This window comes from Pholcus phalangioides, unplaced genomic scaffold (assembly GCF_987345545.1).
Source record: "Pholcus phalangioides strain wild (caught in Gottingen) unplaced genomic scaffold, Ppha-v1.0 ptg000007l_1, whole genome shotgun sequence".
NCBI lineage: Eukaryota > Metazoa > Arthropoda > Arachnida > Araneae > Pholcidae > Pholcus > Pholcus phalangioides.
In genome coordinates this window covers 10,490,777-10,504,383 of record NW_028301600.1, presented here as the reverse complement: position 1 = coordinate 10,504,383, position 13,607 = coordinate 10,490,777, and the positions used below count along the sequence as shown (strand labels likewise).

The 13,607-nt window shown below is 38.9% G+C and overlaps 1 protein-coding gene across 1 annotated transcript in view; it reads left to right on the top strand.

Annotated features, from left to right (window-relative positions):
- The first annotated feature begins 8,279 nt into the window (after positions 1 to 8,279).
- jhamt (juvenile hormone acid methyltransferase) overlaps positions 8,280 to 13,607 on the top strand; it is a 77,066-nt gene continuing 71,738 nt past the window's right edge. Inside the window, exon 1 of the mRNA XM_089232638.1 lies at positions 8,280 to 8,395. The gene's annotated coding sequence lies outside the window, so the exon portion shown is untranslated. The remainder of the gene's footprint in view (positions 8,396 to 13,607) is intronic.

Below are 13,607 nucleotides of genomic sequence, written 5' to 3'. Positions count from 1 at the left end.
GTATGATCATCATCATAGTCTGGTTGCCGTTATAGTGATCGAGATTTGAAAGACGAGAATTATGGCAGGGAAAAGTGTGTTCTCAACTTCAGCTCTGTCCGTTACGATGATTGCTTGCCTCAACAATGTGCCTGCCTCTGCACTTACAGAACTACCCGGGAAAGGTGCAAAGGCGTTCAAAGGAATGAGCGAAGAACGAAGAAGGTGCAAAGTTGTCTGGAGGAATGGCCAAACAAGCCGCAAGTACTCTAGAAGGAGTGGCTGAACAAAGTGCAAGTGCTTTAGAAAGAATGACCAAAGAAGGCACAAAAAAGTGCTTTAAAAAGAATGACCAAAGAAAGCACAAAAAAGTGCTTTAGAAAGAATGACCAAAGAAGGCACAAAAAAGTGTTTTAGAAAGAATGACTAAAGAAGGCACAAAAAAGTGCTTTAGAAAGAATGACCGAAGAAGGCACAAAAAAGTGCTTTAAAAAGAATGACCAAAGAAGGCACAAAAAAGTGTTTTAGAAAGAATGACCAAAGAAAGCACAAAAAAGTGCTTTAGAAAGAATGACCAAAGAAGGCACAAAAAAGTGCTTTAGAAAGAATGACCAAAGAAGGCACAAAAAAGTGCTCTAAAGAGAATGACCAAAGAAGGCACAAAAGTGCTCTAAAGAGAATGACCAAAGAAGGCACAAAAAAGTGCTTTAGAAAGAATGACCAAAGAAGGCACAAAAAAGTGCTCTAAAGAGAATGACCAAAGAAGGCACAAAAAAGTGCTCTAAAGAGAATGACCAAAGAAGGCACAAAAAAGTGCTTTAGAAAGAATGACCAAAGAAGGCACAAAAAAGTGCTTTAAAAAGAATGACCAAAGAAAGCACAAAAAAGTGCTTTAGAAAGAATGACCAAAGAAGGCACAAAAAAGTGCTTTAAAAAGAATGACCAAAGAAAGCACAAAAAAGTGCTTTAGAAAGAATGACCAAAGAAGGCACAAAAAAGTGCTCTAAAGAGAATGACCAAAGAAGGCACAAAAGTGCTTTAAAAAGAATGACCAAAGAAAGCACAAAAAAGTGCTTTAGAAAGAATGACCAAAGAAGGCACAAAAAAGTGCTTTAGAAAGAATGACCGAAGAAGGCACAAAAAAGTGCTTTAAAAAGAATGACCAAAGAAGGCACAAAAAAGTGCTTTAAAAAGAATGACCAAAGAAAGCACAAAAAAGTGCTTTAGAAAGAATGACCAAAGAAGGCACAAAAAAGTGCTTTAGAAAGAATGACCAAAGAAGGCACAAAAAAGTGCTCTAAAGAGAATGACCAAAGAAGGCACAAAAAAGTGCTCTAAAGAGAATGACCAAAGAAGACACAAAAAAGTGCTTTAGAAAGAATGACCAAAGAAGGCACAAAAAAGTGCTTTAAAAAGAATGACCAAAGAAAGCACAAAAAAGTGCTTTAGAAAGAATGACCAAAGAAGGCACAAAAAAGTGCTTTAAAAAGAATGACCAAAGAAAGCACAAAAAAGTGCTTTAAAAAGAATGACCAAAGAAAGCACAAAAAAGTGCTTTAGAAAGAATGACCAAAGAAGGCACAAAAAAGTGTTTTAGAAAGAATGACCAAAGAAAGAAAGAATGACCAAAGAAGGCACAAAAAAGTGCTCTAAAGAGAATGACCAAAGAAGGCACAAAAGTGCTCTAAAGAGAATGACCAAAGAAGGCACAAAAAAGTGCTTTAGAAAGAATGACCAAAGAAGGCACAAAAAAGTGCTCTAAAGAGAATGACCAAAGAAGGCACAAAAAAGTGCTCTAAAGAGAATGACCAAAGAAGGCACAAAAAAGTGTTTTAGAAAGAATGACTAAAGAAGGCACAAAAAAGTGCTTTAGAAAGAATGACCGAAGAAGGCACAAAAAAGTGTTTTAGAAAGAATGACCAAAGAAAGCACAAAAAAGTGCTTTAGAAAGAATGACCAAAGAAGGCACAAAAAAGTGCTTTAGAAAGAATGACCAAAGAAGGCACAAAAAAGTGCTCTAAAGAGAATGACCAAAGAAGACACAAAAAAGTGCTCTAAAGAGAATGACCAAAGAAGGCACAAAAAAGTGCTCTAAAGAGAATGACCAAAGAAGGCACAAAAGTGCTCTAAAGAGAATGATCACAGAAGGCTCAAGTACTCTTGGAGGAATGGCCGAATGAAGCAATAGTGAGTTCGGAGGAATGACTGATCTAGGTGGAAATGCTCTCAGATGAATGATGGAACGAGGTGGAAATGTTTTCAGAGAAATGACAGGCCACGGTGGAAATGTGTTCGAAGGAATGGCCAATGAATTCGCTTCCGGTGAAATGTCGGGACAAGGTGGAGTAAGTATGTTTGGACGAGACGGAAATTCGTTGGAGGAGTCAAACCTTGTCAAAGGAATTGCAGTTCATATAATTTCTCAGCCAAATGGAGGATCTCATTAAAGAATTGGCGGAGGAAGAAATGAAAACTGCTGTGAGAAAATGGCTTGTTCCAACAAAAGTGGTGGTTAAAATTTCAAGTTTTATCTGCAATCCCATGGACTAGGTGTGATTATTCCAGCTATGTGGGGCATTTTTTTAAATAACCAATTAGAAAATTGCATTGTTAAATAACCGTTTTTTTGTTTTTTCTTCCATTATTGCCTGTTCATTACCTATTCAATGCAAAATCAGTTGCTATGAACGTGTTCAAGTGCATTGCACTGCAAAAACAGCCAGAATTCTGAACTTCAGCTAAAAATTGTTTATGCGCGTACGTGGTCGTATGCTCTCTGTATGTGTACGCTCACCAGACTCTGTTCACAAGTATGGGCTGATCCGGGAAGAGTCCGGGGACCTCATGTCTTTATGGGGACTACATGATAAACTTCTGGCACACTATGAGTTTCAAAAGTATGAAAATATGTAAGCTGTTACTTCCATCCAAGTACTACTGCACCAAGCGCCAACTCCGGCCATATCGCTATATTGCAATTTACTGCTATTAATGAGATGGGTTGGAAATGAAGGTGTTGTCTATCAGTGGTCGCCTTAAGCTCATTAGGGAAAATATCTTATATATATCGTCTCTCGGGTTCGAACCGAGTATCGTGAGAGCATCTTACCACCACGCTACTCGGGCGTCCATCCAAGTACTGGGCCGCAGAATATCAGTTTGCCCCCGGGGGGGGGGGGGGTGGGAGTGATTTTGACACGACCCTGCATAGGCTAACCTTCACAAGAGGGAAGCTCACTGGACTTCAGGGGTGTGACAATCTTTGTTTATGAAATTTTCGCGTTCACTATAAATTTATTCAAAAACAAAACAATTTTTGAATATTTAGAAACGGTTTCTCTGATGGATGAGGTTGGGTGCCCAGGCAAAGTCGTATGGCCAAGAAAGAAAGAGGTGAGAAGGAAACATCGTCCGAATAGGGTTACGGGGGAGGGTGGGGAGGGGGGGTAAGAAATACTGGCATCAATTATGCTTTGCGTTGAATTAAAATGATATTTGATTTTCTGACGTACAGTTTTCAAATTACATCGGATTTATGATTGAGGTTCTGCCGTATTGTGCTTGAGAAGTGATAAACGAATGAAAAAAGGATCAATGAATGAACCATGATGAATGAACGTCCTAAAGATGAATGAATGAAAAATAAAATTCACAAATTTTGCCTATACTCAAAAAAAAATTGACTGAAAAACCAGGATGTCACATTTCGGAGGGAAGCAGATCTTGTTTATCTCCATTACGCATTTAGTGTTTTTCAGTCATTGAGATGCATTAAAGTAAATTTCTCATGCCAAACGAAAAATTAATGTCAGTATATTTCGTACTCCGAGGGCTCATCAGAGCCAATCAGCTGCAACAGTAGTGGTCCAGCACCTGGACTGGTCACCATAGAGGCACCGAGGGCTCACCAGAGCCATCCAGCCCCAAAGGCAATGGCCTAGCACCTGGGCTGGCCACCACACCGACTCCGAGGGCTCACCCGAGTCATCCAGTCGCAACAGCAGTGGCCCAGCACCTGGGCTGGCCGCAACAAAGACAATAAAAATAAAATAGCAAATTGTAAATGTATACCCAGAAATGGCAAATGTCGCAATGTAGTCACAACAATTCGAAAGCCGCGACCCGTAGAGGCAATTGTCGCGCCCCGCAAGAAGCAACGAACAGAAATTTTGATCTGTATGCATACAACTCGTGGGCTCCTGGGCTTGCCCCGAGATAAGGGGGCCACAAGTTCCTCTGGACGATGGCGGTTAGGGTGCCCGAGCCTCACGCCTGGAGCCCCAATCATAAGGATCGAGGGCTGGGTGCGCTGGACCAGGGGGTTCGACATCCGAGCCTTCCGGCCCGACTTACTCATTTCTCTCCAACCGTTTTGGCTAATGCGCCTACCTTGTGCCCCCTTGGGTAATGTTAATCTCTCTGATCAGGGGACGCCAGAATTAGGTCCAACACAGGTAAATATTTTTTCTCAAGCCGCCCCTGGCCTCCTATGATTTGCAGCCACCCCCCCCCCCCCCCCGGATATAGCCCGCTAAGCCCACATCACAGCTGGGGCTATCATAGTTACAATTTCAGCCAATAGATGGTTCTAGACGTGAAACTTTTTACGATAAAAGCTAATGCTTTCTAGTTTCTTAAGAATGATTACAGATGGCAGCACTAGAAAATATATTTATCGGGAAAATTTTCGGCCTCTATTTAATATTGGTTATTAATACAAATACCTGCTGTATTTACATGGCCTCTACAAGGGTGTTGCTGGCCAGTGCCGTCTTAACGAATGGGTCCACCCGGGCACGGCCCGGGGCCACAAGATAAGAGTGGGCTCAGAAAAACGAGAAATAGTTGAATTTTTTTCGAGAATTGGTCAGGTAGGGCCTCAGAATAATCACTTGGCCAGGGGCCCATGATGACGTTAACACGGCCCTGGGGCATGGGCGGAGATACGGGGGGGGCTATGACCGCCCCCACCAGACTTCCAAGTCTATCCCCATCTATGCCCTGGGGCTGGCAGGACTCCACCCCGGTGTCCCGACACAGATCTTATTATTTTTGTATTTTTACACTATAAATTTACTATGGAGGGGCTCCCCAAAGACCTTAGCTCAGGGGGCACGTCAAAGATCAACGCCTTATGGACCCGGTTCCAAGATGGAGGCGGAATCTAGGGGCCCGGCCAGGGCCGTACTTCGTCATCAGGGGCAAGCATATATTTTGGTGCTCTTGTGTAATGTAGAAGGAGCAGTTAGAGGGGGTCCGAAAAAGCACGCTACGCCCCGGGTCCATACGTATGTTACTTGCCGTATGGGTGCTCTTCTTTTGATTATAGGTACGGGCTGTGCTCACAACTGGAAAAAGTTAAAGAACTCTGATGTGGGGGCCTGCGCAGTGCTGTCTTAACGCATTGGTCCACCCGGGCACAGAAATGAGATCCAGTTAAAATTTTCGAAATAGATGTCTCCCCCGGGAAGGGGGGGGGGTGCTCAGAAAACCACTCTGCCTGAGGGCCTACAATACATTCGAAATTTCGGATCATGCATATTCACACGGTAAACTGACCGTATTTGAGAATTTATTTATAACGCGAAAAACTAAAAATAGTAAATTGTCCCGGGCCCTCAGGCTAGAGCACTGCCAGCCCCGCCCTTGTGGAAGGCCATGAACTTAGGCCTTAAAAAATTAAGAACCGCAAAAACAGGACGGGATCCAAAATACAATGATTTCATACTTCATTTTGGCATCTTTAAACTGCTTAGCACACAAAGCATAGCTTAAAAAATATTGTATTAATTGTAGGCTATATCACAGTATTTTTCAACCTGTGGTCCGTAGACCCTCGGGGGTCCGTGAGTACAGTAAAGCTCCGTTATAACAAGTATGACTTATAACGAGAATCCCGATATAACGATTGATTTGCAAATGATTTTCAAATACCTATATACAAAAAAAAATATTCGGTTATAGCGAATTGAAAATTAGGAAGTATCCGCTATAACGTAGGAAAAATTCTCAAAAAAATGCCAGATTTTTATTCTCTTTTTTTCAAGAATTTAACATGTATCGTGGCGCATGCTCCTCGTAAAAATGACTCTGTGGTGCTTCTAACAAAGAATGGACACCGAAAAGTCAAATTGTTTCAAGAAATGTTCCCTATTTTTCGGTGTTTTAATGCAGGTAAAAGCTGTAATTTTCTACAATTTCATAACCTAACAGAGCAAAAGAAAAAAACTGTAAATTCACTTATAACGAGGAGTCCGTTATAACGTCATTCTTTCTCGTGATTGTGAACTGTCGTTATAACAGACTTTTACTGTACTTAGTAGGGGTCCGTTTCATTTACTACTAAATTGCAGAAATTTCTTATTTTGTGCTGTGAAATTGCAATTTATTCAATTTTTAATGTAATGCAAATTATAAAAAAACAATACATTATGGGATTTTATGGGGAGAGAGAGAATGGTCAAAATCGAACTTCTGACGCTATAGAAAAAATATAAAAATTTAGGGACTTTATTTAATAATTTAGCCTAATAAACCTTCAATAATTTAGGGGCCCCTGTTTGATTCGGGGCTTTGGGTCCCTTTGGTCTACAACTAGAAATGAATTTTATCACACAAGGTGGTGGAGTCCCTTCATGAGAAGAATAGGTTTCCATGACATTATATATTATTTTTTTCTTTTCTTAGTTGATGCTCAAATACACCTTGTTTAACAAGTAATAAACTGCAAAAAAATTTAATTTATATATACAGGGAGCCTGTAAGTTCAAATGTGGTCTTTGCGTCGTAGACTCTACGACGTAGAGGTATGGTTCCCAATTCAAAAAATGCTCAAAATATGTTCAGGAATCACTCTGTACCCGTTTCGAGAGTTAGTGCCCGAGTGATGCCGTGGTATGATGCTCGTCTTCCACGACGAAGGTTACCGTCAAAAGGTCCACGGTCTCGAATCCTGGCAAGAACATCAGGAACAAGTTCTTTGCCTGCCGAGCCTGGGGTGACCACCGATAGATGGCGCCTTCACCCCACTGGTTGGAAATTACCGTATGGTGATATATGACCCCCGAGTTGGTGTGCCGTGAAGTAGTTTCGAGAGTTAAAATGCAGTATGTCACAAAATGAAAAAAAATCTAAATTTTTAAATATGGACACCCGGTCTTGAAAAACTCAGTTATAAAGTTGTTGGCTGCCTCTTTTGTGGCCAACAAAAAAAATTCATGATTCTAAGTGCAATATTCGCTTATATATTTGAATTCAAAAATCGGAGGAAATGTGGGAAAGAACAACATAAACTGAACGCTTATTTCATTTATGCCATTTTTTCAGCTTTTCTCTGTTTTTTTAATTCAAATATCTCAGTGAATATTGTACTTAGAAACAGGATTTTTTTGTTAGCTTCAGAAGAAATAGGGCAACAGTTTCCTCTCTAATTAGGCTTTTTAGGACAGGGTATCGATCAGGGCCGTCTTAAGAGCATCATGGGCCCCCGGGCCAAGTGATCTTTTTGAGGCCCTACCAGGCAAATTCTCGGAAATTTCAACCAGATCTCATTTTTGTGAGGCCCCTTTTCTCTTGGGGCCCCCAGGCCGCGCCCGGGTGGGCCCATGTCTTAAGACGGCACTGGTATCGATATAAAAATTTAGACTTTTTTATTTTGTAACACACTGTATTTTCACTCTCAAAGCTGGAGCAGGGTGATTTTTGAACACATTTTTGCACATTTTTAAAATTAGAACCATACCTTTACTACTGATGGTTGATGAGATAAAGGCCGCATTAGGACTTGCAGGACACCTTGTATGTATTTTCTTCACTTCTATTACCATGAGTACGAGGCCCCCCTCAGAGCACGGGGCCCGGTGCGATCGCACCTGTTTCATACCTCTATAGGCGGCTATGATTATTATATAATTAAAACTGGGTTTATAATATTACACCGGAGTTTGAAATTTGAAGGGTTAACAATCGATTCAAATTTGTTTCCCAGAAAAGTTGCAAGACACACCTGTCCATTATTCTTATCATAAGAATTTAATTATCCGATTTTTCCAAATAGAAAGTGATGATTATGAAAGAAAAAGGAATAGGAAGTTTTTAAAAACAAACGGGGTTTACAAGGCCGTGGGAATTATTTAATTGCAGCCATGATGAAACAATACACGTTAAAAGAGATTTTCACAGAATTTATACGCACAAACATTCCATTACACAATAGAAATTCCTATAAATATCCTCCTGCGGTTCTGACGCGACCATTTCTGTGATTTGTGTGATTTGTTTTACGTGAAATACCAAAACATGTGCCATTTGCTAGTGTGTGTGTTCAACAACTTCTGAATTGTATGGAAAAAAACAGCTTGTGTCTCGATTTGCCTGAAAATCATTGCCCTGGAAACTAATGTTTTAACAACTTGACGTGAGTACATATATAACAGTATTCCTCATACTTATATATTATATAAAATATTCATGTACTGTGCAATATCTATTGTAAAACATCTGCCAGAAAGTTTTCAGCGTTTTTGGTTGGCATATGTTATAGACTGTTCTTATGAAATTTTTATATGCTAAAACAAACATTTTGTGGTAACCACGGAAAGTTCAAAGTAGGTATACAAAAAAATGGCTATTCTCTGACTTTTATATCGGAATCGATGTATTTTGTATATTTTTTTACAGGGTGTACCATATGGCCGATTAAAAGTCGAACTTGAGGGGTGTCACGACCCGTGAAGTCAAAATTTCAAAAATGACTTCAAAAAATATTTCATTCGATTTCAAATAAAATACTAAGTATTTCGTGTGAATCGGTTAATTTGTTCTTTCAAAATAAATGAAAAAAGTAAATGTATACAAGAAAAAACACTTTGAACGTGGTTTTCTCAGATTTCTGTTTTTAAGTTCATCCTTAAGATTGAAAAACAGCTACAGCAACAAATATTCTGAGAATTTTGTAGAAATGTTTATTCGATACGTATTAGTAAAATGGACCTCGGATTTAGCAATGGACTAATGGGAAGTATTTACAAAAAATGTTGAATTTAGAGTTTTGAAATTTATGGGGTTTTTCTTCAAATTTTAAAAATTCGTAAAATTCTAATGAATGGTCAGATATCCAAGTTCAAGATCTATTTTAGTAACACATGTCAAATATAAACATTTCTGCAAAACCCTTGACACTCATATATATCAATACACTTGCATATGTTTAGATATATCGCATTATACATTATATTGTAGCCTATTGTGTTTTTGAATGAATTTGATTGAATAAAGTTAGTGACTGTGGAAAAAAAAAATCAGAATTTTTGGTGCAGTAGTCTTGCTTTAATCTTATGGATGAACTTAAAAACTGCAATCTGAGAAAAGCACGTTCACAAAGTGTTCTTTTTTAGTATGCATTTACACTATAATTCATTAGTTCTTTCTATTATTTTGAAAGAACAAGTTAACTGTTTTCGCACGAAATATTTGGTATTTTATGTGCAATTGAATGAGATATTTTTGAAGTCATTTTTGAAAATTCGACTTCAAGGGTCGTGACACCACTTAAGCGCTTTATCATTTAAAAGAAAACACATTTTTTTGGAGATAGAAGAAGAAATATCTAAAGTATAGGAATTCTTAAAATATACATATGAAACCACCATACAGCTGCTTTGATGGTACTATATCCTTCACACCACTTCTTCAGTAGTATGAAGGCCTTTCCACTCAAGTAGGGACTATATAAGCCTCGAAACAACCGTATTGTGTTTTGATTTGGGAGCTCAAAGTATACAAATTCTTGATTACTGATTGCGAAGTTCAAAATACACAAATAAAAACACCATACACCTCCCTTCGAGGCTAATATAGTCTCTTAATCATGTTATGATGCTCTTCTTTACTGAAGAAACGGCTATATTAGCCTCGAAACAATAAAGCTCCTTCCACTAAAGAAAGGGCTATACATGTATTTTGAGCTTTCCTACGTTGGATACTTCTTCGTTATTTCTTAGAAATTAAGGTAATGTTTTTATTAATATTTATGAAGTTTGTTGGGATTATTCTTGACGTAAATCGACAGATTAGTAAAGTTTCAAACCCGACAATTTCAGTCTAGAAAATCAGCATCGGAATATGTGACCTACTGCAGTCTGTGATGAGATATTAAGGCAGAAATCGAAAAACCCAAATTGATCACTCGAAATTTAATAGTTTTAAATTATTCCTAACACTTCATCTCGTAAAAGTAACCTTAAGTGATCCACTTCAGACCCAATAGTCCAACGTCTTTCTAAGTACATTTTTATAGTAGTTTAATATCAGTGTAAACAGGGTGTTCTGTTAATGGGCCGACAAACTCAGAGGGTTGTTAGTAGACATCAAGAGTCCAGAGGAGACGAAAGGTGGATGTCCGTTGATCGCTGAACGCGTTCGTGGGTTCACTCACCATAAGCGTCGCGAAACGCATGCGCTGGGGTGGAATCACGCGCTGCGGACAGCGTAAATTAGCGCTATTGCGATATTAAGCACGTGTAGCAATTAGATTGGACGCGCGGGACCATTTGCTTGGCCTCCACGTTCGCCGGATCTCAATCCGTGCAACTTTTTCCTACGGAGTCACCTTAAATCACTCATTTATGCGACGCCAGTGGACACACCGGAGGATCTCATAGCGCAGATTGTCGTCACTGCGGCAGACATCAAATCATACCTGGGGTATCTTCGAGCGCGTCCGGGAATCGTTTTTACGTCGTTGTAGACGGCGCGATGATGTCAGCGGCCACCACTCCAACAACTTTTGTAATAATTAACCAAATAAATCTTTTTGTAGTTATTATTGTACTTTTTGCTGGCGTTTTTCGCGATTTTCACCCTCTCAGCGTGGTTTACGACAGCATGTTCCATTGCAATTTTTGTTCCTCTTGATGTCTACTAACAACCCTCTGAGTTTGTCGGTCCATTAACGGAACACCCCGTATATTAATGCCAAAGCCTGAAAATGGCCACTTTGCGAATTGGCCAACTTCTTTGTAAATTGACTCGACCAATGCCCGAGTTTCAGCCTTCACCCAACCAGCTCGCGAAGTGGCTAGAGATCCCTAGCCAAAGTCCGATAACAAAAGGAATGATTCGGGATCAATGCAAAGTTGGCGTAGTTTTTCGTGATAATTATGCCCAAATTATCTATGGCAACCAATCAAACAACAGTCACAATGCGGTAATCTTTTTTTTTTTTTAATTTAACAGAGAAAAAACTATAAAATGCATTTGGCACCTACCGGACCGGTCTTGCATCAGCACATCTAACTTTAGCCAGGGACCTCCAGCCACTCCTGGCCTTCCAAAGCCCGAATCATTTCTGAAAATCGGACTTTGACAAAACACTCGAACGTGAAGTGGCCGGCCATTTCGCGGATTGGCCACTCTTCGGATTTTAGCAGTAACATATATTTTATGTTGTAATATTTTTGTGTATTTTTGTGTTATATACAATTTTTTCCTTCAGACATGTTTAATGAACAGCTATGATGTGTGTTAATTAAGGTCGCTGTTTTCTATTTGTGAGGATTCTATTGTGTGAGGATGTGCACTTATGCCTCGTTACTTCATCCACATCAATGTAATATGTATGTGGATGAGTGACTTGGTATAGAGTGAATATCACTTTATATCTACATTCAAATAGAGGCTTACTGATTTTTTTTCTGAGGTTTGTATTTTTTATAACAGTGGTTTATATTAAATTTGTGTGCTTGTATTTTTATTTTGTTTAACAATGTGCTTTGTTAGTACTTGTATGGGATTTGTGCTTGTTTGAGAAAGATATACCTGTCGTTTCTATTTGGTTTATGTCCCCTACGGTTTGTATTGATATGACTATTTATATACATATATATATCCTGGTTTCTTTATCACTATCTGTACATAATAAAAGTCCTGATAGCCACTTTCAAGTGCGTGTTAAAACATATCATTTCATCAAAAACTGTTAAATAAGCATGTAAAATAAATGACATGTATATGTTGATAAATAATAAAAATGGCGTGCTTTTAATTCAACGATAATAAATTAGTGATATAAGTAAAGCGGCAATACTACTCGTACTTTTACATTTTTTTGAAAAAAATGTGAAATTTTGTATACCACATTTTGTTTATTTCCGAAGATTTACCGAGAAATGCGTTAATGACTATTTGCAGGTGAAAGATGACATAATAAATGATATGTAATGACTATTTACATAATTTTCGTAACAATATAGTTACCAACACTACGTTTGCTAGTGTTAAAATTAATCGATTAAAATTTATTTGCTTAACCAGTTACAAATTTTAATCGATTCTCTCAGGCCTAATTTTTTCATAAGTGCTGAACGCAATCAGTATTTATATAATTTTTTGAATCCTTTCTATATTGTCAAAAAATTTAAAAAGGGGAAAAATATCTTGAAAATGCCAAAAGAAAATGCACCAAAACTCAAAAATACCCTAACTGGGAAAAAGCAGAAAAATGCAAAAGATGCAAAAAAATGCAAATATCATCAACATCAGGGCCCTGCCTATAAGTGACCCTTGGCGAGAAATATAGTGCTAGAGCAAGTCTGTGTGATTTAAAAGTGTTTGTAAACCTTTTTCAGTCCATGGCCCACTTTGGACCATATTTTCTTCTCGTGGCTCCTCCGTGTTATCCAGCCCCCCCCCCCCCCATTTTAGAGCCAGGCCCTTTATACTTACCAAACTGAATATAATTATAACTAAATTTGTAATGAAAAATTAATAAATAAGATTTATTTCTGGAACCCTGGGACAGGCGCGAATCCAGAAAGTGGGTGATCATCCCTCTCAAGAGCCGAATTATATAGAAAAAATAGTTGTGCGTAAAGTACGGAACGATACAATGAACCTACACTAATAAATCGAACCTCTCGACTCCGTCCATGACCGTTTCAACATCGGGGACCCCGTTCAAATCGATGTCCTGGGATCTCATAATTACCTGGAAGAAAAAGCTTACATGCTTATATTTGAAAATTATAGCACCAGATCTCATTCTGTAAGTCCCCCCAATGCATATGAAAGCCGCCCCCCCCCCCGCCGTTCATGCTCGCATGGGCCCGTAGACTAACATGACCTTGGTTCCCTGGCCAAAGTCCAATAACAAAAGGCATGATTCGAGATCAGCGACAAGTTGGTGTAGTTTTTCGTGATAACTATGTCAAAATTTGCGTTGGCAACCCATCAAACCGCAGTCACAATGCGGTTATCGTTTGTTTTTTTCAAAACTTGACAGAAAAAACTATATGTCTATATTATTAATTTTATAGTTTTTTCTCTCGTCACATGGAGTTAATCCATTACAGCTACTATGTATAGCCATGTATCTCCCTATGGCGAAGGAAAAACTGCATTTGGCACCTACCGGACCGATCTTGCATCAGCACATCTAACTTTAGCCAGGAATCTCCAGCCACTCCGCGTATTGGCCTTCCAAAGCCCGAATCATTTCTGAAAATCGAACAAAATTCTCGGTCAATTCGTGAAGTGGCCGTCCATTTCGCGAATTGGCCACGATTCGGGATTTGGCAGCAACATATATATATATTATGTTATTATATTTGTGTATATTTTGTGTTATAATA